The following is a 26,689-nucleotide window of genomic DNA, read 5'->3' on the forward strand; positions in this document are numbered from 1 at the left end:
CATCTCTATTCCACATCCTCTATTTCCCTCATGAGGGGAGGATAGTTAAAATTGATCAGTTAGATTATTCTCCGGGTGACTCTCGAGCAACTTTGGATTCTACCATTCCATTTGTGGATAATCCCTGTCAACCTATAGAGAATTTAGGAGTTGGGATGTACTCTTCCTTGATGGGTATATTTGAACTTCCCCCTCCTACAACTAGAATCAATGCAATTTCATCCTCCAAAGGGCCTTCATGGAAAGATTTCTTTCAGACTCACTATTTTTCAGACCCTTGGACCTTACCTTCATCTATGACCACATTAGATGGAGGGCAGGTTGCTGGAATGGCATTCCCCATGTCTGCAGTAGAACTTAGCTATCAATCTATCATTAAATCTATAGATAACCATCCCACTCCTTTTTCAGAGGATTTAGATGGTGATGTGGCTCTAGCTTGGACCCTTGACTCTACTTCTGCTATGGATTGCTTAGATATTGTTTTACCATCTAGCGGAGCAATTTTAGAAGCAATGGTCGGTGTAGATCGACCTTGGGAAGATTTACATCATCGATCATATTTTCTTCCACCATTACAGGAAGTTGAATCCAAGTTCTCCAATCTACTTACTAGCGATGTTTGTACAATTTCAAACCATTTGGCTCCAACATAACTATTTGCTAAAGGTAATATGTCGATTATCTCAAAAACTGTACCTATAAACATCTCTAGGAATCCTGATGTTATAGAAACTGTCATCATCGGAGTCGATTTTTCCCTTGAAGAGATTCAAATTTACACTGACCTCTTTAAAGAGTTTCAAGATGTGTTCGCTTATTCTTATGAGGAAATTCCTGGTATTGATCCATTTATAGTCTAGCATGAGATCAAGACGTACAAAAATTCTAAGCCTATTCGTCAGAAGCTTTGACCAGTCAATCCTAAGAAAGCAGTAGCTATTAAAGTTGAAGTTGGAAAGCTGCTTAAGGTGGGTTTTATATACCCCATTCCTCTAACAGAGTGGGATTCTAATCCAGCCCCGGTAGATAAAATGAAAGGAATGATCCGAGTCTGCATCGACTTTAGGGATTTGAATAAAGCTTGTCCAAAGTACAATTACCCCACACCTTTTATTGATCAGATATTTGATGAATGTGTGGATAATGAAATTTTCTCGTTCATGGATGGATTCTTTGGTTATAATCAAATTTCTATCCATCCAGAGGACCAACATAAGACAACTTTTATTTGTCCCTAGGGCACCTTTGCATACAAAAAGATGCCTTTTGGTCTTAAAAATGCTGGAGCTACGTTTCAGCGGGCCATGTATTATGCTTTCCATGACATAAAACATGTCATCAAAGCATACTTGGATGATTTAGCAGCTCGTTCTCAAAAGAGAATCAATCATCCCAACCACCTTTGGTTAGGTTTTGAGAGATGTCGATTTTATAAGATCTTGTTGAATCCGAATAAGTGTGTTTTCACGGTCACATTTGGTTGGTTGTTAGGATTCATCATATCAACTGAAGGCATTTGAGTTGATCCCTTCAAGGTTGAGGCAATAATTCATTTTCCTTCCCTGGGTTCCATCCGACAACTTCAAAGTTTCCAAGGAAAGGAAAATTTCTTGAGAAGATTTATAGAAAACTACGCTGAAATAACTAAGGGATTTATGTGTTTGCTGAAGAAAGGAGTTCCATTTTTATGGGATGACTTTGTGCAACGATCTTTTGATGCCTTGAAGTAGGCATTAATCTCTGCCCCATTGTTGAGTCCACCAAATTATGGAGGAGATTTCCTTTTGTATCTTGCAACACTATTCTCCTATTGAGAAATTGGCCTTGGCAGCTGTCCATGCTGTCCAGCGGCTTCGTCATTATATTCTGCTACGCAAAACATTCATCTTAGAAGCTATCAATCCTTTTTAGTTTGTCCTCAGTAGGTGAGTGATTGGGGGCAAATACAATCAATGGATTTTTATTTTACAAGAATTTGATCTCGAGTTCTTGTTAGCCAAGTCTAAGAAGTCATTGGTTTTTGCGGAATTAATTTCTGAGCTACCTTGTGAAGAAGAAATTGTTTATGAGGAAAATTTCCCCGACGAACATTTATTCCTCATTCCTTCATAAGATCCCTAGTATGGAGATATCATCATATATCTCCAGACTTCGAAGTTCCAACCTTCTTCCTCCAAGGATGAGTGTCGAAAGTTACATCACCTTGCATAAAACAATTTTCTCATTGATGATACATTATATCATTGAGGGGTTGATTCAATCCTTAGGCGGTGCTTAACTTTGGAGGAAGTAGAGTCTGTACTCAATTATTTCCATAGTGGAGCTTGTGGCGGTCATCTATCAGGGCTTGCAATATCCAAGAATATTTTGCGTGCCAGCTACTTTTGACCTTCAATTTTTAGAGATTGTATTGAAGCGGTCAAATGTTGCCACCATTTTCAAGTCCATACTTCGAAGATGTGCTCTCATCTAGCTCCTCTTTTTCTTGTTATCACTGTCGGTCCTTTTACGAAGTGGGGCATTGATTTTACCACTTGTAATCTGCCTTCAGCAGTGAATCACAAGTATATCATAGTGGCCGTAGACTACTTTACAAAGTGAGCTGAGGCCATGCCTACTTACAAAAGCGATAATGAAACAACAACATTGTTTCTCTTCAATAAGATTATTTCACTTTTTGGTATCCTAAGGGAGATTGCCACTGACCATAGGAGTCACTACCAAAATCAACTGATGATTGAATTGGCTCTTAAGTTGGGCTTGTGGTAGGAGTATTCGTCTCCATATTATCCTCAGGCCAATGGGCAAGTCGAAGCTATGAATAAGTCCCTCAAGACAATCCTGCAAAGGACAATTGACAAAAATTGCTCCAATTGGCACATCATGTTGTACCTGGCTCTCTGAGCATACTGAACCTTAGTGAAGAATGCCACTGGTTTTACACCTTTTTAATTGGTTTACGGGCTAGAATCTATTTTTCCCATTGAATGCGAAATTCTGTCCCTTAAACTAGTTGTCGAGCTTCTTCCAGAGACGTCTAGTCTTGAAGAGCACCTCGTTCATTTGGAACCTCTCAATGAGAAGCGTCGAGATGCCACCATAATAAATGAGGACCATAAGAAAAGGGTTAAAACTCAGTATGATAAAGTTGTCTGTCCTCGAGTCTTTTCTGAAGGTGACCTTGTCTTAGTCTATGACCAAGATAAAGATGCCTTATGGGCAGGAAAATTCAAGTCTATGTGGTATGGTCCCTTTATAGTAAAATGAGTTTTGGGAAAAGGGGCTTATGAATTAGTTGATTTTTAAGGGAACAAGTTGGTAGAGCCCCAAAATGGGTTGTATCTTAAAAAGTATTTGTCTTAGGTTCCGGCTGAGAAATTTCTTGTTTGTATATATTGTATTTTTGTACACAATTGTCGAGCATTTTGTGATATCAACATTTTCTTTTATCTGCATTGGCAGTTGTTGATGGATGAATTGGTATATTTCAGATTAGTAGATGGTGCTAGTCAGCACACTTGGAATCTCGCTTCCACGACTTGGGTGATCTATTATCCATCTCGCTAGTTGTTGGTGTCAAGGGGAGTATGTATTGGTCCTGCTTCAAATAACATTGCCGAATATACTTCCGTTATTAATTTACTATCCAAAGCTATTTCTTATGGAATTGATTCGTTGGTAGTTTATCTTGACCCACAAATGGTAGTGTCACAATTAAATAAGATTTATCGGGTTCGTGATCCTTATTTAAATTGCCAATTTTTTAGAGCGAGGGTGTTGCAACGATCATTTTTTTATATTACATATGTGCACATTCCATGATCTGAAAATTCATTAGTAGATTCTATCACTAATCAAGCATTAGATTGGCATATCAATCATTCATAAAATTAAGCAAACATAAAAAATTTGGATCTGTATATATATCATAAAACTATCTGTGTGTACATAAAGTGTTCAAAAATAGTTTACAAAATTGGGACTAAATGCCCATAATCATGTCCAGTCTGTCTATCGACCTGACTTAGGATCAGCAGCTAAGAAGTTAACTACTGCATTGGCCACATGCCAAAGTATGCGGACCCAGTCCCATGCTACTACCACGCAGCGATGCATATCCTCAGGTAGGTCCTCTATGGATATCATTGGTACCTAGTGAGTTAATCTCACCAAGTTTTTTTGGACTAGATATAGGACCCTCTCTGTCTCAGTGGCTGCCTGTTCGGCACCTCTCCTGCGACGCTTGTGTCTCAGGAATCCATCTGGTCTCGCTGGACCCACATCTGGAACATGGTCATTTTGTCCCATCAAAAACATTTCTAAGTTCATTTCATATTTAAAAAAGAAAAAAAATCTTTAAAATTGACAAAAACCAAAAAAATTGTTACCTATGTCTCCCCAAGCTGCGTTTGGTGGCAACACCAAGTCTGGATCTCCTCGGAAATCCATACTAGCATACGGGTAGTCGTCGACTGTGATGATTTGTTGATCCCACCAGGAAAAAAACTCATGATTGAATGTCATCCTTGGCACGTCTCCACTTCCAAGGCATTTCATCAAGTCAGCCCATTTACCCATTCGAGGATCTCTCAGGCTACTGATAGAGACAGATACCTTGAGACGTAGCCCAGGTACCTTCTCAAAGAAGAAGGAGCATAAAATAGTCCCATATCCAAAGTTCTTTGTCTGACCTTTGTGAATGGAGGTCATCTGGCTCTTCATGTTGGTTAGAAAAGGTGTGCACCAGTTGAAAACCATGGTTAGGCATTCCACTACTAGGCTCATGGACACTTGTAAAGCCTAATGTAGTGAAGCTGGTATGCTTACCCTGGCAACGGTAAACAGCAGAATCCTCAGAGATAAACTATTAACGTGTTTCATTGGAATATGACTTCCAATATTTTCCGGATGCCCACGACAGTATATATGTACATAGTCTTCTACTGAAAGATTATTCCATGTCTTGCCAATTGAATGCACAACCTCCCCTCTTCGAGATAGACCTGTAATAAAGTAGATGTCTTCCACCTCAATCTTGAGAGGCATCTGATTTATCATGAGGGCATCATCCTCTACACTCCAGTAGTGGATCAGTAATTCAAGCATGTGTGTGTTGGCTTTCATGTTCAGCATTTTGAAGAATTTCAACAAGCCGCACCCTCTCAATGCATCTAGTGCATTTTGGTCGTTCATTACCTCATTGTCAATTGTGGTATGCTCTCTCTATCTCCATGTGATGGTCATCTTGAAAAAAAATGACTTTCAACCATTAGATTTTGTGTTTGAATTTCAACTCGCGTACACGCTGGTTCCCTTTACACATAGTCACGTGTAGGGCCGTCATATATGCGGGTTGGTCACAGCCCACCCATGTGTACGTAGAGTTGGATTTTTTGACGTGAATTCCCATAGTCAAATCTTAATAAAAATTCTAAAAACAATCACAAAACATTACAGGCATGACTTGAGGGTTACCTGGTAACTTTGGCGCAATTTGAACAGTTGAATTCTTTAGAGGCAAGTTTGCTCCTTTTTTATCCACAACTTTTTTCCAAATAGAAATGAAAAATTTGTGAGTCTAAAAGTCAATATATAGCTTTGAAATTTCAAAAAAAATTTGCAAACCTTGATTTTTCACCTCATGAATTTTTTGACTTCTGGGCTTGGATTATCGAGAATGGGTTATTCTTTCAAGATATTTTGGACACTTCTTCGGGATCTTATTTCGGTCCCATGACCGTTGACCCATCATGGCAGGTATCATTTAGTTACTAGCATATAGGTTAGGGAAACCATTTTTTCCATTGCATCTTGCATGCTAGCCTTTGTTCAGTGATACATTAGCCATAAGGTTGACCCCATCGTCTCATGGTTAGCAAACAATGTTCACTCACTGATTTTTAAATCATGATGCGATGGTAGAGCCATCCTTTACATGGGCATCATAGTTAGAACCTCACTGACATTGGTTGCCCATGCTATTATATTGAGTAGGCTCGGGAGTCCTCTTTAGTCCCGCCATGACTTGTGCGTTGAAGACACATTCTCCTTGCTTCTACACTTATTTTTGGCTTTATACCCTAGAGGCTACTTTGTGTTGAGTTGTACTGTTGCATTGCATTTTGACAATTTGCACCTTTTGGCCTTGAGCCGGCTTCACTTGGACTCGTGTTTAAACCACTTATTTGACCATGTCTTCTGCAAAATCAACCATGCAATCACTTAGCTTCTGCAACTTGACACATCCTTTGACTTGTGGAAGGAACATCCCTTTGAGTGTCATTGACTAGTTTCACCTCCCTGCATTGAGCATAGGATTGTTCCCATCCCAGGAACTAGATCATCTATTTCTCTGACACTCGTTCTTTCCACTGTACTATAGCATTCTTTTATTCATTTTCCAGCTTAAAGAAAAAGACAAAAAATTATATATTTAAAAAAGAGCGGGAACGGGACAACATTTCCATATATATTGTTGGCAACTAGAGTCAGTTGTGTCACCCTTGAACAAATCACTCAAAATGAAAGTCTCTCTTCCATTTTGGGTGGGATTTAGTTTGGCTTAGGTATGCCTTAACCTTGTTATTGAGTCAGTTCTCCTCCAATTGGTTACCTCTTCCAATCATATGGAGAGTTTGCTCGTGCCTCTTGCATGACGAACTTATACATAGTTATCATATGCCGCCATATAGTCATCATTGAGTCATGCTTTTGTTCAAGGGAAGTAAGCTTGAGTCAGCCTCTCTGTGGTGTCTCTTGACCTATTTTTCAGTCGGCCATCCCTGCTTGTCAGTGTCGTGTTTGTCATCACATCAGTTATATTGGTCCTCTGCTCATGCCAGTTTGAGAAGGTCTCCATTGACTTCTTGCTAGCGGGTCCTGTCCTTATCGACGAAAACATATTGCTCTGAGGGTAGGCCTAGAGCTGCACCCTAGCCCTATTTTCATTATTGATAGGTCACCTTGTGCTCAACATCGATCAGTATCATGGGTCTTCGACTAGGTGGTTTCCTTTATGTTCGACATCAACTTTCATTATCACACATTGGGATTCGTGTAGTGCCTTGGTTTCCATTTGACCCTATTGGTGGATTCTTCACCTCTGTGTCAGCTTTCATTATTGGTTGGTTCAGAGGGTTTCTATCGTGCGCTAGCTACATCTTGTGTATGCCAGAAACGTGCTTCGGTCGGGTTACTACATCTTTTTCATTCGATTCCTTCCACATTATTGGCCCACGGGTTACACTCGCACTAGATTGATGAAGGATGCCTTAATGCCTTCCCTCTAGAGGATCTTTTCCTATCAACTATGGCTCATTTCTCTGGGACAAAGATCTAGAGTCCATTTGGCAATGCCTTGGGGTTTACAGTCATCAATGGTAGATTCCTTCGCTATCGACAATGGGAAACCATCATTGTCCCCTGATTGATAGATTCTTCCAGGTGTTCGACTCCAGCTCATTCATTTGCACTTGTTAGATTGTAATGGATACCTTGACTTTCATTATCATTATCGGTGAGTAGTCTCGTGTTTATTAACAGTATACATCAATGACCAGTAATCAAACAATTTCTCACATGGTTGACCTCAGATAATTTATTCCCATTGTGTAGAAATGTACCATGGCGATTGGTGAAGACCTTAGGTTGCATTAGCATGTTTTGGTTCACTTGTTAGTTGCTCCTATTACTACTAGTTGACCCCATCCACCTTATATGTTGCAGTCCTTCACAACGACATCTTATATGCTTGCATCCAAGTTGTGATGTAGTATCATTTTTTTCCATCATGTTCATTTGGTACTATTGGGGTCAGTTTTCGATATTAGTGATCAGCTTCGTCTTTTAGCTTCATTGTTCATCTGCTTATATGTGATATTTAGACATGTACTTTTTCGATCATGATTAGATGATCCATTATGTGGTTTGAGTTCTTTATGTACTTGTATACATAGTGGATCTACTTCTACTTGATATGCAGACATGCTTTACTTTCTCTGAAAATGGGTACACCCGCCTTAGGCAACAATTTCTTTCTGATCTCTTTTTGATGGCTTGGCTGCTGAATTCTGGTGAATTTCTTCCCAGTCTCGACAAGATTCCTTTCCATATACTTAATACATTTTGGCCATCATGTACCCCTTCTGACCTCATATATTAGGGGCATCTATTATAGCTCCATTTACCATCCTTGGTACTTGTGATGCTTGGTTTATGGCCTAGGGCAACCCCTCCTTCCAGACTTGGTCCAAATATTTTAAAAACAATGTTTTATTCCCTGTACACCACTTTTCCCTAAGATAAAAGCGTGTACATGTGGGTTAGTCAATACCCAACCTGCGTATATGTGTTAAAACACTTAAAAAAATTAAATTTTCTTAATTATGGGAAGAGTTCATGGGTTTTACCTATTGTTTACCTCGTAGTGCCCATGGCCCAACTGTTTCCCATCTAAAAAACTAATTGCAAGAAGTATAAATAGACTTGTATGGGAAGGCCTAAAGGAAGGAAGAAGAGACAGGATTACTATACTGATATTATCCTGACTCAATGATGACTATATGGCAGCATATGGTAACTCTTTATAAGTTCGTCATGTAGGGGGCACAAGCGAACTCTCCATATGATTGGAAGAGGTAACCAATCAGAATATTTTGTGATTGTTCTCTGATCGTTTTATTATAGTCCTCCCATTTCATTAATTTTTCATTTATAACCAAGGGATTTGGTAAACCCTTTTGTCTCAAGATTTCAAATTTAACCATGAATTTGTCAATTGCCAGTTGCATGGTTTGGCACTTATCCTCCAAGTTCAACATCAAATTCCTCTTGGTGAGCACCTTTCTAACTTCCAAAATTGTACCTGTTCTATCAGATATCTCTAATTCTGGCAGCTCATACCTGTTCTTGGAGTTGAGGAAGTGAATGATCATTGCAGCTTCCTCTGGCATGTCTCCAAGTTCTACTTTAACCCTCTGAATAGCTTCTATAGTCTACTTTATCAAATCAACCTGTTCAAAAATAACCTGGATGGATGGCCAAATATCATTGACAGAGTCAATGATATTGGCCCATAGTTTCTCCTTAGCCTGACCTAGAGTTTCATTGAGTGTCAGTTCTTTTTCTAGGCTTTTGATTCTTTTGGTCATTCTTGTGGACTTCTACTATTCTTCTTTGTGCATGATTTGGGCCAATTTGTAATCTATTTCCAGGCTGGTCACTTTCTCCTTAAGCTTGTTCATCTTAGTGGTCTGAATGGACATTTCCTCCATTGATTTGACCAACCTATTTGCTTCATCACCTATTGACCTTTTTGCTATTGATCATGTTGCTGATGTAGTTGGTGTAGATGCCGGTAGTGCTATGGCCATTGTAGCAGTCGGGGCAAATGATCTTGCCAAAGTAGATGGTACAACAGTGGTAACTTTTGGTATGACAGTTGTAGGAGAATCATTAAGACTATCTTGTTTGAGCTGAATCAAGCTATCCAATTCTTTCTCCATCTCCTTTAATTGATCGTTCAGCTGAAACACTAGGTCCATCATCTCTTCATGATTGGTTTGACTCCCCAGGACCTCCTTTGTCTGTGGGTGTTGTAAATGAGGCAGCTTGAGTTGTTTCTTGAGGGTTGCTATATCCTCATTCTTCTTTTTGATTAGCTTTTCAGTTGCCTTAATGCCACTTGGATCATGGTCGAGCTTAATGACCAAGTCCTCTAATGACTTTATCCTATTGTCTTTGGCCTGTGAAGAGGCTTTCTCCAATTTGTACCAGGCTGTCACATTATCCAGTGAATCCTACAACTTGTGGGCAACCATGGCCTTTCTTGTAAGGGTGGAGTAAATCTTTTCTCCATCCTAATTATGGAACTCTATTTTTTCAATGGGATGAACATCCCTAGCCATCATGTCAAAATTAGTCTTCTTATAGTCAGTCGAGGTCTTTGGTTGTAGTACAGTGGGCTGCAAAAATGAAACTTGCATCTTTCTTGCTTTGATGTCAAAGGCTAACATCAATATGCTCTGGTTGGGTGGTGTATGTTTGAAGTATTAGGCATATGTCTCTGCCTTGAACTTCTTATTCCTCATCTTTATCTCCTTGTACCTATCTTTAATATCTTTCTCTCTGTCAGTTGACCTGACAAAGGATGAAACCTCAACACTGTGTTGTCTCTCTATCATTTGAGTGTTTGAGGTTGACGGCTGCAGTGTTTCACCTGATGCAACTGTCTCTTTGCTCCTCTGCCCCATTGTTTCAGTGTCAATTATTTCCACTAATTCAATGGTCTCCTCCTGTTCAGACACATGATTCAACTTAGGCCTTTCTCTGAGCTCAAACAACTCATCTGTAGTCTCCATGGTAGGTTTGGATGCCTCTTCCCTAATCCTCTTTGGATTCTTCTCCTCATTAGTTGGGGTCTGTAACACAGGATGAACATTCATTGGCTCTCCTAGTTCTGGCACCTGCAGGAAAGAGCTCTGGTCAAATTGTTTTTCACGATCAATGAGTGTGTTCTCACAATCCACAATTGTGCTATCCATATCAATCAATGTGTTTCCAACCACTCAGATTGGTTGGAAAACTATTCAATGTCAGGTCTTGGGTGGTGTATGTATGGTCCCAATTTTACCTTGAGTCTCAGATTGTTTATGACCCCACGAGGGTCATACTACCACGTGAAGTTGTTGTTGAACATCATCTTTTATAGTATCTTGTCAGCCTCTGGCCTAGCCTCCCTGTTATTGCAAATGAATAGGCCCAATTGGTTTTTCATCTTAAATTGAGTCTTCTTCCTAGTAGATAGGAAGTGGACCTCATCACAGTTGATGATTTGTCTGAAGTACTCAAGTGCAAATATCGTCATAGGGAGGTATTTAGGAAACTTATAAGGGGCTAATTGGCAACCATAAGCTCTTATTTTAGTGTGGTTCTGGTATAGGTACCACTCTCCCACCTTGCTATTCTTAGCTAGCTATAGCACCCTTTTTATTTCTTGGCTAATTCTAGGTTGAATGCTACTAGTGAGCATGTTCATGACTCGGTATACAAATGAGTCTATGATGTCTTTTTAGGTAAATGTCGTGGAACCTTTATGGACCAAGGGTGTCCAGTAGATCACTGATCTCTCTTTTCCCTTGGTTTCCAACTTCTAGATACTTACAGGGAAATTGTTTGCTTGGTAATATACAAACATATGAAACAACACTGAAGAGTATTTGAAAACTCTTTCAGTGGGCAGTCTGGTGAATTTCTCATGCATTATGTCTGCAATGAACTGAGCATAATTGTACATGATAGCAGGAGGCTTGCTTGGGGTGAAAATGGATAGGAAGGCTAGGATGACCTCATCGACATGCTCATTTGAGGTGTATCCTAAGATGCATGAGAGCATGGTGATTATGTGTCCTCTAGTCTCTGAAAAAATGATGGCAACATAGGGTGGAGTATCTGTAAAGGTATGGCAGTATTCATTGATGAAAGTCTGGAAGATTTTCCTTATCTTAACCAGGTCTAATGTGGTGTATAAGTCCAACAGGTGTCCAATGGATATAGGGGTCTGATTAGGGCTAGGTTGGACTTGCAACATTTGGTTGATGGACTCTGGTGTAATGGTGAATAACAACTGTTGATTTGCGGCAACAATAGCCCTTTGGCTAGGGATATAATAGACATGACAAAAATGTACAATATCATGGAATGGGTGAACTTCTAGGAATAGGTATTTGGGTAAATTGGATTCCCAATGGTGGATGTCATCTGCATGGTTTAGAAATCTGTCCTTACTCCAATAGTGGAGTTTCAGAAGGTGGGTTGGAGTAGCAGTGTCTTTTATTTGGAAATCCCTGTCTGCTAGTGCCAGGTGGTCGATGTCCAGGTGAGGGGTTGACACAGGTCTCACATCCAAAGAGGTTTGGTCAGCCATTTTAGGATGAAAGGTGGGAATTGGGCTTGTACAGGCTGTAGCAGTGAAGTTTTGAAAACTCAAGTGCAGAGAGAGGGTAATTTGCAATTTTCAAAAGAGGGGTTTGGGTATTCAGGTGGAAATACTCTCAATTTAGGGGAAAATTAATTAAATTCAATTAATTAATGTTTGAAATAACTGTACGTTTTCAAATTGAGAGGGTCATTCTAGTTTTTTCTCAAAAATACCTAGAATTGATGGTATAGGCTGCAAACTGGTTTCAATGGTGGATGTAGAGGGTACGGTTGCTTTAGTTGTGCATTGGATGCTTGAATTGGCCATTTGTACCGTGTTTAGGAGGTAAACACCGGTGAAATTCGGTTACAGAGGCTCAGGGTGGCATAGGAAATCCTAGGCAACATTCATAGTGCAAATGAGCGAAAAGAGTCAAAATGGGCATCTTTAGCCTTTTAATCAGCAATGGTTATAATGTGGTAGGGAATTCATAATGAATAGTGGATGGTTTAGCTTTTGGCAAGGAGGCGGTTTCAGGGGTCATTGCATCGCTTTTGGCAGGTGGGCAGTATTTCCTTGAGAGCACGCGATTTCACCTTGCGCTGCCACGTAGCAAAATGAGGCCCGAGCAAAATCGTGAATCTCGTGTAATATCGGGCTGGTAAAGGTTGGAAAGGGAATGAGTGTGATATAGATGTGCCTTGTTGTACCTATTTCCCATAGGTAGTCCTTGGCTACAAAAACTACGCCAGGAAAGAAACTCAACTAGCCTTTAGGTTCAAGTTGGCCCTTAAACCAGAGGGGGCTCCCTCAGTTGTTATGAGGCTTTGTTTAACACTATTCACTTGTGACTGAACAATAGGCTTTGAAGCACAATGGAAAAATTTATGGTTTTAATTGGGGGTGGTTGGCGATCAATGACAATCCATAATCATGATTAAAGGCCTCTCTCATAGGGTCTCTTCTGAAAGTGTCAGCTACCAACCTGATAGAATGACTTAGCCTTTTCAAGAATTATGGTAGAAGAATGTAAGGGGATTCCTAATAATTGAGCAGTCAAACTGACTAGTTAACAACTAGGAAAATTTGGATGCATGTAGAATATTTCTACAGCCCAACAAAACATATTCAAAGTATTCAAGAAGGCCAAACTGAAACCAATTCTAAGAGGAGCTATTTCAGACAGATAGTGCAATAAGCTAATCTGTTTTAATGACTATCAAAAGGCATAAAGAAAAAACCAATCAAAGAGGAGTTATCTTGGACAAACAGTCCAATACGCTAATCTCTTTCTAAAGGTTATGATTTTGCAAACCTTCCTATAAACACTTTTAACATGTGTAGAAATAAGATATGAAAAACTGGAAAAACATACTCGAAGCACAAAATTATGTCAAAACTAGAGCCGTAAGGCTTTCATTAGAAAAACTACAAAAGAAGATTTATTACAGAATTAAGAGTCTTGGCATCAAAAGCGAACATCAGTTACTTCAATTGATGAAGTATTTATACAAATTCTAAACTAAAATATTTTGAAAAAATATCAAGATTTGTTTACAAATATCTCAATCTGTTTTACATTAATAGAACTTAAATAAAGTACATTCAAAACTAATGAATCTATTTGGCACTACTTTTATGGATTTATTGTGAAAAATAAGAGAAATTTGAATTTGATAACAACTCTTAATTGATGATGAGGCATCTTAGTCACTACCTGCATCATTTCTTTGTGCATTCTGCTCGAGCGATTTCCAAAGATTAGGGTCCATTGGTACCTTTTTATATCTCAATCTAAGATAGTTCTATAAAATGTGAGAGAGGTTATTGTATATCAATATGCTATTGAGATAAACCTCTCTCAGTTTCCCAAAATTCGGCTCCAGATGTTCAAAATAATTTTTGCAAAAAGGTGTCGAAAAAGGAATTTACATAGTCTGACAAATACACTGTGAAGATGTACTTGTATCTCTGATTATGTAAAAGGTATGTAAAACCTGAAGTATTTTATTGTACTTTAGCATCTTAGGAATGCAGGCCTCCTTCAATTTCTCATGAATTATCTATTATTAAACACAATAGGTTCTGCAAAAAGGTGGCTTAAAGAGGACATTGCACAGTTGGAAAAATAGGCTAAACATGATGAAAGTGTATATGCCAACCCCTGACACCTGTGTGAAAAGTGAGATATGTTTTTGTATTCTAGAATCATATGAAGAAACACCTCTTCCTATTTCCAAATATTCATCCTTTTTAGTCATACTATCCTCTGCAAAAAGGTGACTAAAACAGGAAATTTCTGGAAAACATTCTTCAAAGATGCATTTGCAACTCCCAATTCATAATAGTTGTTACAAAAATGAGAGAGGATTTTGTACATGAGGATGCTATTAACAAGAACCTCTTTCAGTTTTTGAAAATTCGTTCTCAGCAGTTTGTAAACCATGTTTGAATTTACTTTATTACATAATTTAATTATGTTTGAAATGCATGATTAACTAAATCAACCAGCTAATGAAACTTAAATTTACATTTTGATGGTGCATTTATTGTTGCATACCCATTTATTATTTCTAAATTACTAAAACCTATTATATCATAAAATTTAAATTATCAAAACTAATCATGTTACAACATCAGCTCTAATGGGGACTGCTTCCCCCTGTGGGATGTAGAGAACTAGTAGACCAGTTGCCTTTAGTGTTGGTCATGGAGTCATTCCATAAAACCACCAACCACTAATTTTCCATATTATGTAGAAATATAACCAATCCCCATGGATCAATGTTGTCACTTGAATACTCTGCTACTACACACTGCAACCTACAACTGTAAAATGAAACCATATGCCTGCACTAATTCAGATCCTCTTTCTCATTGAAATCTGAAACTTGAAAACTGCCGAAGTGAAATAACAAACAATATAAGTGGAAATAAGCACAAGAGTGCCTAATTCCTAGGATATGGAGTTAATTAGTTAATCCCTTGGAAGTCATTGCACTCAACCAAACCAAACTTAATACTGCAATCTTGAAATATAATTGAAACAATTGTAGATCTACTGCACCCTGAATCTAAAAGCAGCTAATCAATCCCACACCTCTATCTAATTGAACTGCAAAGCTTTACATTGTCAGGTGTAATATGCTTTCCAATGTAACCAAGTGTGGAGTGGATTTATTTACAAACCAAGTTGCCAGCAGCTGAAAATCAGAAGAATATATACAATATGAACATGAAATCCCATGGAAAACCTATACTCACAAGTGTACTTTAAAAGTTGTATCCTCTGTAGACATTTTCGATTTCTGACCATGGCTGAGAGGGAATGACATATATTGCTAATTACAAGTATCAATGAACCTTGCATAGTAGTAAAGGTAGCTGAAACTTCAAAACAAGAGTGGGATCGGTAATCCAATGGAATTGCCATCCGACAAAGTGGAGTCTCCAGGTGAAAATAATGCAACCAATACAAATGCCTATTCCTTGTTCACCAGCAAGAAATAGATCTAAAATTTATCGTAACTTGGAGAAATATCTTTGTTACTTCGCTCCCCAGCAACGACGCTAAATGTTTTACGTGTTTCTCTTAGGCAGTCCTTGGATGGAAAAACTATGCCAAGAAACCAACTCAACTAGACTTTAGGTTCAAGTTAGCTCTTGAACTAGAGGGGGCTACCTCAGTTGTTATGAGGCTTTGTTTAATGCTATTCACCTGTCACTGAACAATAGCCCTTACAGCACAATGGAAAAAATTATGGTTTTAATTGGGGGTGGTTGGTGATCAATGGCAATCCGTAGTCATGATTAAAGGCCTCTCTCATAGGGTCCCTTCTGAAAGTGTCATCTTCCAGCCTGACATAATGACTTAGCTTTTTCAAGAATTATGGTAGAAGAATGTAAGGGGATTCCTAATAATTGAGCAATCAAACTAACTACTTAACAACTAGGGAAATTTGGATGCGTGTAGAAGATTTCTACAGCCCAACAAAACATATTCAGAGTATTCAAGAAGGACAAATTGAAACCAATTCTAAGAGGAGCTATTTCAGACAGATAGTTTAATAAGCTAATCTATTTTAATGACTATCAGAAGGCATAAAGCAAAAACCAATCAAAGAGGAGTTATCTTGGACAAGCAGTCCAATAAGCTAATCTCTTTCTAAAGGTTATGATTTTTAGACCATCCTATAAACACTTTTAACATGTGTAGAAATAAGATATGAAAAACTAGAAAAACATACTCAAAGCACAAAATTATGTCAAAACTAGAGCCATAAGGCTTTCATTAGAAAAACTAAAAAATAAGATTTATTACAGAGTGAAGAGTCTTGGCATCAAAAGCCAACATCAATTACTTCAATTGATGAAGTATTTATACAAATTCTAAAATAAAATATCTTGAAAAAATATCAAGATTTGTTTACAAATATCTCAAATTGTTTTACATTAATAGAACTTACATAAAGGACATTCAAAACTAATGAATCTATTTGGCACTAATTTTATGGATTTATGGTGACAAAGAAGAGAAAGTTGAATTTGATAGCAACTCTTAATTGATGATGAGGCATCCCAGTCACTAAATGCATCCTTTCTTTGTGCATTCTGCTCCAGCAATTCCGTAAGATTAGGGTCCATTGATACCTTTGTATATATCAATCCGAGATAGTTCTGTAAAAAGTGAGAGATTTTATTGTAGATGAATATTTTATTGAGATAAACCTCTTTCAGTTTCCCAAAATTCAGCTCCAGTTGTTCAAAATACGTTTTGTAAAAAGGTGTCTAAAAAGGAATTTACATAGTCTGAAAAATAGCTTGTGAAGATGTACTTGTATCTCGGATTATATAATAGCTGTGTAAAATCTGAAGTAGGTTATTGTACTTCAGCATCTTAGGAACATAAACCTCCTTCAGTTTCTCAAGAATCATCTTTGATTATCCACAATAGTTTCTGCAAAAGGGTGGCTTAAACAGGACATTGCACATTCAAAAAAATAGGCTAAACATGATGAGAGTGTATATACAAACCACTAAAACCTATGTGAAAGGTGAGAAAGGTTTTTGTATTATGGAATCTCATGAACCAAAAAATCTTCCAATTTCCAAATATTCGTCTATGTTTGGTCACAATATCCTTTGCAAAAAGGTGCCTAAAATAGGAAATTTCCGGAAAACATTCCTTCAAAGATGCATTAGCATCTCCCAATCCATAATAGCTATTACAAACTTGAGAGAGGTTTTTTTACATGAGGATGTTATAACAAAAACCTCTTTCAGTGTTTGAAGATTTGTTCTCAGCAATTTGTAAACCATGTTTGAATTTACCTTATTACATAATTTAATTATGTTTAAAATGCATGATTAACTAAATCAACTTGCTAATGAAACTTAAATTTACATTTTGAGGGTGCATTTACTTTTGCAGACCCATTTATTATTTCTAAACTACTAAAACCTATTATATCAGCAAATTTAAATTATCAAAACTAATCATGTTACAACACACATCGTCAGATCTGGGCTTTGAGCCCCAAAACATGCTGTGGGGGGATTCCATGCCCAACAGTACCATTCTCCCACCTTGCTGTTATTAGCTAACTATAGCACCCTTTTTATTTCTTGGCTGATTCTAGGTTGAATGCTACTGGTTAGCATGTTCATGACTGGGTATACAAATGAGTCTATGAAGTCTTTGTAGGTAAATGCTGTGGAAAATTTCTAGACCAACAGTGTCCAGTAGACCACTGATTTCTCTTTTCCTTTGGTATCGAACCTTTGGATACTTATGGGGAACTTGTCTGCTTGGTAATATAAAAACATATGAAACAACATTGAAGAGTATTTGAAAAAACTTTCACTGGATAGTCTGGTGAATTACTCATGCATTCTGTCTGCAATGAACCAAGGATAATTGTACATGATAGCAAGAGGCTTTCTTAGGGTGAAAATGGACAGGAAGGCCAGGATGACCTCATCGACATGCTCATTTGAGGTGTATCCTAAGATGCATGGGAGCATGGTGATTATGTGTCTGCCAATCTACGAGAAAACGGTGGTAGCATAGGGTGGAGTATCTGTAGGAATATGGTGGTCTTCAATGATGAAAGTTTGGATGATTTGCTTTATCTTAACTAGGTCTAATGTGGTCCATAAGTCCAACAGGTGTCCAAAGGATATAGGGGTCCGATTAGGGCTAGGTTGGACTTGCAAATTTTAGTTGATGGACACTGGTGTAATGGTGAATAACAACTGCTAATTTTGGGCAACAATAGCCCTATGGCTAGGGATATAACAGGAATAACAAAAATGTACAATATTAGGGAATGGGTGAACTTATGGGACTATGTATTTGGGTAAATTGGATTCCCAAAGGTTGATGTCATCTACATGGTTTAGAAATTTGTTCTTACTCCAACAGTGGAGTTTTAGAAGGTGGGATGGAGTAGAAGTGTCTTTTATTTGGAAATCTCTGTCTGCTAGTGCCAGATGGCCGATGTCCAGGTGAGGGGTTGACATAGGTCTCACATCCAAAGAGGTATGGGCAACCAGTTTAGGATGAAAGGTGGGAATTGGGCTTGTACAGGTTGTAGCAATGAAGTTTTGAAATCTTAGGTGCAGAGAGAGGGTAATTTGTAATTTCAAAAAGAGGGGTTTGGGTATTCAGGTGGAAATAGTCTCAATTTATGGGTAAATTAATTAAATTCAAAAAATTAATGTTTGAAATAACTGTACATTTTCAAATTGAGAGGGTCGTTCTGGTTTTTTCTAAAAAATACCTAGAATTAATGGTATAGGCTGCAAAGTGGTTTCAATGGTGGCTGAAGAGGGTATGGTTGCTTTAGATGTGCAATGGATGCTTGAATTGGGCATTCTAGGTGTGTTCAAGAGGTAAACAGCGGTGAAATTCGGTTGCAGAGACTCAAGGTGGTACAAGAAAACTTGGGCAACATTCATAGTGCAAATGAGCGAAAAGAGTCAAAATGGGTGTCTTCGGCCTTTTAATCAGCAATGGTTACAATTTGGTGGCAAATTCATAATGAACAATGGATGGTTTAGCTTTTGGTGGGGAGGTGTTTTAGGGGCCTTCGCATCGATTTTGGCGGGGAGGTGGTTTTAGGAGCCATCACATCGCTTCTGGCAGGGAGGTGGTTTCAGGGGTCATCACACCACTTTTGGCATGCGGGTGGTATTTCCTTGAGAGCATGCAATTTCACCTGGAGCTGCCACGTAGCAAAATCAGGCTGAGCAAAACCATGAATCTCACGTAATCTTGGGTTGGTAAAGGTTGGAAAGGGAATAAATGCAATATAGATGCACACTGTCAAATCTAGGGGTGAGAGATCTAACAGATGTCGCGCAGTGAAGTTGCACAGAGGGAAATCAGGGTGAAGATTTGTTGGGCCCGGGGGATTAATTAAAAGTAACCGTAATTAATTAATGAATAAAGTGGGGGTTAAAAATATAATGAGTAGGTTAATGGAGTGGGACCAGGGTTAAATGTGGCAGGGTTTTCTTTAACCACACCAAGGGTTGGTGGGTTAATAGGTTTATGTCGGGGACATATAAATCTGGGAATTAATTAAATAATGCGGGGGGGAATAAAACTTAGGATAAAGGGTTTTTATAGGTTTTTATGGAAATTAATAAAGGGGAATGTGATTTTTCAATGGGGAGTGGGTTTCACACTAGGGAAAAGGGGTTTTAAGTGGGGGAATGAGTTTTGGAGGGTTATTTTCTAGGAAAATGTGTGAAATCAAGGAGTAAGGGTCAAAATGAAGGGAAAAAGGTATTTTCATAAGAAATGATGGGATAATGGGGAAATTAGTAAATATGTAGTGGGGGGTGAAATTAAATGAGGGGAAATTAATCAAGTAAGCTTGTGAACATCTTTTCACTCTCATAAATCCTCCTGCACACTAAAACACAGGATTAAGCATGATAAATGTGCTTATGGTTTAACAACCTTGTACATCTGCAACCTTTCTTCTACCTACCCTTTACTTATGCTAACATTTTTTATTCAATTCAGTGGGTGCATTTAAGCTAGCAGACCCTTTATTTCCTTTTTCTTTTGTCAAACAAAATATCTAATTCTAACTTTATAACTTTCAATGGCTCAAATTAAGTAGTTGAGCACATTTTATTTCTCTATCTAACTACTGACCTGCCAAGGTTAAAATGTTTGGCTAGATCTTTATTATCTATCTATAAACATGAAATTTAAAACATGAACTAGTCAAAATGAAACTTTTTGACTATCATGGGCTGTGGCATTTATGACAAGTTACACACAACCATTATTTTTCCAGTAAAGTAAAAAGTAGTGGCACTTGAATTTGCACACTTTCATGATCTGTTTTTGTTTGAGGTTCATATTTTTTTCATTTTTTTTAATCTTTTCTTATTCTTTTTTTTCCTTTGATATTTCTTTTAGGACATACCCTCTTTACATTTTTTAATTTTTAATATGGAAAACATTTTGCAGAAAGAAAAAGTATGTACAATATTACAAGACTATCCATAGCTAATTCAAAATTATAAATCCTATTATTATAGGACCCTAACAGTGGCTCCACATGGGGATGGAATTTCTTGGTGAAATGTCAAGAACTTTAAGATCAATAGCCTTTGAATTGTGACTGCAGTTACCTTGTAAACTGTTCTTCTGTGATTTCTACCTTATTCATACTTATGATGGTGAAACCTTCAAAGCTCAGGGCCTTCTCTCTGGGCTTCAACTTCAAAATATCACCATCCAATCCAATTTAAACTCTGCAATGTTATATACAATGATCAAAGTAAAGTGAACTATTGTTAATCTGTGGATATATAATGCTTCAACATTCTACCATTGACATGTCTTCCTGGTAGATCTGATCCAACTATCTCTCTCAAGAAAAAAGCATTGTTACCTCTATGACCATAAATGACATAAGGGTCTTGCCATAAGAAGTCAAATTTTCCATGTTTTCCCTTGTCTTCTCTTCTTGAATCCCACTTAAGAACTTTATCACCTATGTAAAAATAATCATCTTTAGTATTTTTATAAAATATCTTTTTGATTTTGTCCTAGATTACTTGTGATTTTACATATACTTCTTCTCTAGTTTGCCGCAAGTGTATGGTATGATTTACTCTTCTCTGGATGTCATTTGGTTCTACCTACAATTCCTAGATGATCTTCATCACTGGCACTCCCAAAGAGGATGGAAAAACAGCATCCATCCCATATACTAACTGATAGGGAGATGTACCAATGGACTTTTTGGTAGTTAGTCTATCTGCCCATAAGTCATTGACCAACCTTTTGTTCCATGTCTTTTTGTTGTCTTCCAATAATTTCTTAATGATATTGACCAGGCTTTTGTTAGAGTATTTTGCAAGTCCATTACCTTGATGGTAATAGGCAGTGGAATGGCCAAGGGTGATGTGGTATTTGTTACAAAAGTCTACCATTTTATTATATTTAAAAGCAGTCGCATTATCAGTAATGAGCATTTGGGAGCATCCAAATCTTGATAGTATATTGTTTTCTAGAAAAGAGATAATGACAATTTCTATGGCTTATCTAGAAGGGATGGCTTCTATCGATTTGGTGAAGTAATCAGTGGCTGTCAAAATCCATTTACGCTGAGCTGATGAGGTTGGGTGTATTTCTCCAATGAAGTCAAACCCCCATTGTTGAAATTGCATTTCTGTGGAGATGGGTTTGAGAGGTAAAGGTAAAAGCTATCTTTTTCTATCGAATATCTGACACTTATGACAAGATGTCACATGTTTCTTAACATCTGCAAAAAGAGCGGGCGAGTAAAAACTAGCCATCCAGATTTTGTCAGGTGTAGCTTTCTGATACAAATGTCCTCCACAATATCCTACATGAAACTCTTGCATAATTTTATCAGCTTCATCTTTAAGCAAACAATTCAAAAGAATACCACTATTGTCTTTCCAAAACAAAGCATTATCTATGATACAGTATTTTAATGACTTCATTATCAAAAAGCTAGCTTTAGTTCTTGTTAAACCAAGAGGAGCTTGTAAGTTTAGTAATACAAATATGATATCTGCATACCAAGGTGAATCAGTAAAAGGTTCACTGATTTGTGGAGTCTCCATCTCTTCCTAATCATCGAGGGCTCCAATGAAATTTATATCTAGGACCTCACAGTTTGATTCAGCCATAAGTTTGGCTAAACCTTGGCCTTTGATAAGTTTAGTGGGCTTTATTTCTATGTCATATTCCAAATAGTGGCAACCCATTTGCCTCTTTTTCCTTCAGGCCCATTTTGTGTCAAAATGTCCTTAACTACTGAATTTGGAACATAAGCAATGATGTGAGAATACAAAATATACACTCTGAAATCTTTGATAGCCTTTACTAAAGCTAGTGCTTGTTTTTCCATTATGTTGTATTTGAGTGTGGAATCTCTTAAGGATTTACTGAAAAATGCAATTGGTTGTTCATATCCTTGGTTGTTTCTTTGTAACAAGACTACTGCAATAGTGTGTTCTAAAGCAAAAGAAAATATTATAAAATCTTTCTGAAAATCAAGACTTATCAGGACTAGAGTTTTGGTTAGGGCTTCCTTGATGGCTTCAGAGGACTGTTTTCCCTCCTCTGTCCATTTAAGTGATGATTCTTTTCTTAACATGTTATTTAGTTCTCTAATTAATTCTACTAAATTTGAAATGAATCTCCTAAGAAAATTTATCTTGCCTAAAAATGAGTGCAATTCTTTGATATTTCTAGGATGGTTGATGGTCAAGATTGCCTCTATTCTAGCATGATTTATTCTAATTCCATCTTTGCATATTATATTTCCCAACAGTTTTCCTTCTTCTAGACCAAAGAGTGCCTTTTTGGGATTTAAGGAAATCCCAAATTTTCTACATGTAATGAAAACTCTTCTCAGATGATCTAGGTGTTCATTATCAGAATTAGAAAAGACTGTGATGTCATCTTGGTAAACCACTAAGAAGTCACGGATCTCCTTGGCAAAAGCTATATCCATAGCTCTTTGAAATTTTGCTCCTACATTCATTAATCGAAAATGCATCTTCAAATACATGAAGGTACCCCAAGGAGTAGTAAATGCAGTTTTGGCTTGGTCTTCTGGTTGGACTAAGATCTGGTTGTATCCAGAAAATCCATCAAGTAAAGAGATTCTGGATGAGCCTACTACCCTCTGAAGGATATGGTCCATTTTTGGTAGAGGATAGTTGTCTTTCAAAGAGACCTTGTTTAAATTTCTGAAATCAACACACAATCTGATTTCTCCAGTCTTCTTCCTAGTAGTGACTAAGTTTGAAACCCAATCTGAATATCTAATGGGAGCTATGATTTGGGCATCATACATTCTTTTAACTTCTTTCTCAATAGATGGCATAAGAACTGGATTAATTCTCCTAAGTTTCTATTTAAAAGGCTTATGATCTTCTTTGAGAGGTATTTTGTGTTGAATTATGTTGGTGTCATAAGACTTCAAGTCTTCGTAACTCCAGGCAAAAACATATTGAAACTCTTTAAACAGATTTATGTATTTAACCTTTTCCTCTGGAGGCAAGGCTTTTGATATTTTAATGAGTTTTGGTTTTTCCTCAGTTCCTATGTTACATTCTTGTATATCTGCTCTTAACGGCTCCATTTTTGGTTTCCTAGCTACATCGTTTGGGTCAAACAAATCTTCTAATGGGACCAATCCCTTAGGTAAAAATTTGTTTTTAAGGTTAAAAATTTCAGAATCATCATTCATTATCTCTTATACTTCTACATTTTCTAATTTATCTATTTCTACTTTAGTGAAATTAGTGGGTTTACCTATATCTAAAATATTTACATCTATGTCACCATTTATGTTATTTTCTACTATATAATTTGTATCTGTTTTACAATTTTGAAACCCACCTTCAGCATTCATGAAATCATAAATCTGAGAATCCTGGGACAAAATCTGCCAATGATTCAAATAGTCTAGTATAACAGGTCTATGTCTCACTTCTGCAGTGTACTAATGGTTGGGTTGAAAGGGCAATTTGCAAGTACTAGAAAAAGTGGCCAGATTCTGGGCCTGCATGTTTTGTTTTCTAGGAATGGTAGCAAAGTTTCTCTCCAAAAAGTCTTTGATCAAATCTAGAATAGTCTCTCTATATTGACTCAGTCTAGGATTGTGTTGGCTTAATTGGGCCTAACCCAGGTTCGGAAGAATTATTTAGCCAAACAAATCCCACAGCTACCGGCCCTTTCGGCAACAGCCCGCAAAATGCGGACTGAGGTCTAGGTAGCAAGGGAGGTTGCTGGAACCAGGTTTCCACACCCTTGGGATGTCTAGGTGTGGCCTTGGAGGCTTCGCGCATTGTTCTGCAGCTTTGTGCTGCTTCACACAGGTCTAAGCCCAGAGCTTCCTTTATTACTTACTTACCATGTGGTTTATGTATTTGATTTACTTATTATGGTCTTTAAGCAAACATTTATCCGAGGTAACCTGTTCGCATAAACTAAACACCAACTCATACATTCATAATAGAAAAATATGCATATAGAATAAACTGTGAAAGGGAAATCCAGATCGCGATGATTCAAATTTAACATAGAATTCTGGAAACACTTATCTTTATTAACTTTCTTCACCAATACATCCAACCTGCCCTGCGCACTCAGCTGCAGGGGTCTGCGCACACAGCTGTGGACTCTTCCAGGCCTCTGCGCACACAGCTGCAGAGCCTCTTCCTACTACCCAACCCTTCGACTCAGACTTACAGACACTTTCTTCTTCCTCAGATACCCATTACATAATAGATTCCAGCAAAACCCAAAAAAACTATCTTTCCCCCATAGAGCCTCGCTCTATTTATACATATCTATGGTTTGTGGACCAACTTCCTATCTAATTATTTTATATTATTTTTCAGGGGAACAAGCCTTTGACTCGATCTTTTACCCTTCATGCTCCACATATTCTGGAGTTTTACAATATGATTATTATAATTTCCAGATTAACACACCCAAAACTATTACACGGGACCTTCGCTACCCAATAGTCCCCCAACACAATCATCGTGACTCATCCCAAGTCACTCTTTGATGCGGTGAAATGCATTGCCCCAGATTTGTGATCCACTTTCCTCTGAGTGATACTTGTCGTGCTACTACATCCATGCTGTCTCATACAACGTGTCATCTGGCTCCTAGTTCGGTGTTGTGACCCATTCCTGTGACCGTTGATGCTCATTCTGCTCTGCTCAATTAACACAGAACACCCCCTCTTAGGACTTTAATTCAAGAGGGGGAACCGCGTATAGGGCATTCGCATACCACCGTAGCTACTTCTAGCATTCGTTGCCAGTCTTCATCCCATTCGCTGCAGTGTGTGTTGCAATTTTGCAAGACCCTGGCTGCTATCCGTGAGACCCACCTTCCTTTTGTCATTCAGAGATTCCTTAGTTCCCTTGTTTGCACCCCTGGTCTCTGTATTTCTCTTCCTTCGGTGAATTAGTGTCATGGACCATTCAATCTGCAACATCTGGACCACTTCTGCTTCATGTTGCTATTCTCCCCATATATCGGCAGGCATCCTCCTGCGGGTTAGAGCGTTCGACTGCTGCAATGGCCATCTTACCACCTTCGGGCTTGCTCCTGGTGCAAAGATAATTAACAGTGCCATAACAATGGTTAGCCGATAGTATGCGGACTTGTAGCTGGGCTGGTGGATGTTCCTTGTTGATTTATAAGCACGCCGAATTTCAAATCCCATGATTCCCGCCTTTTGCAACCCTTCCTGGAGGTTCCTGGCATAGCTCATGTCATAGTTGGCTTGTACTCCGTCTCTTAATTGTCCACCGCCTGCTCCCTGTCACCATAATGTAAACATATTGTCGTGAATAGTGACCTGAACGGTCACCTCTACTCGGGGTACTGCAGCAATGAGCATTGGCCTGCGCGATCGCGTTTGTGCTAATGAGCTTGAGCTACGCACCTTTTGGCATTTGCGCCCCTTATCCCCAGCACACTTTATTGTCTTGCACTCTCTTTCAACTGGTTGGAGCGGTGAGACCGTTTCGTGAACGGCTAGTCCAACGACCAGCCCACTGGTGTAGAGCTTAAGGTGACTGCCATTCACTCGACCCTGGAAAAGATCCCCATTAAGCTTGGCCAACTGGACCGCACCCTCGTCGGTGACTTCCTTGATGAAATATGGCCCCAACCAATACATTCAGAGTTCGCCAAAAAATTTCTCAAATTTAGTGTCATATAGGAGTACTAGATCATTTTCTTTGAAAGTGGGCACCTTGATATGTCGATCATGCCATGCTTTTTCCCACTGTTTTTGTACTTGCTGGTGGAAGCTAGCCAAGGACCATTCTTCTTCCAATTCTTCAAGCTATGTGAGTCTCTCCTCCAGAGCCTCGCAATCTTCCATACCCGTGATTGCCACCATCTGTAAGCTTCGCACAATATATTCCATAGGCATAATGACCTCCTAGCCATAGACTAACCGAAAAGGTGTCTGGCCTATCAATTTCTTACATGTGGTGTGGTATGCCCATAATACAGCAGGGATGCGTAAGTCCCAGTCATTTCATCGTGCATTACAGACCTTGGTCAATGTGGTCTCCAGAATTTTGTTGAATGCTTCCACCATCCTGTTGGCTTGCAGATGGTATGGCATACTCTGCTGGTGGTATATCTGGAACTCTTCAGTGAGGGCACTGATTGTTTCATTCAAAAAATGCGTTCCTCAATCACTCATGAGAATTTTGGGACAT

Source organism: Pinus tabuliformis, chromosome 9 (genome assembly GCF_031772625.1).
Source record: "Pinus tabuliformis cultivar Carrire ecotype Pingquan chromosome 9, CPIR1, whole genome shotgun sequence".
NCBI classification, from domain to species: domain Eukaryota; kingdom Viridiplantae; phylum Streptophyta; class Pinopsida; order Pinales; family Pinaceae; genus Pinus; species Pinus tabuliformis.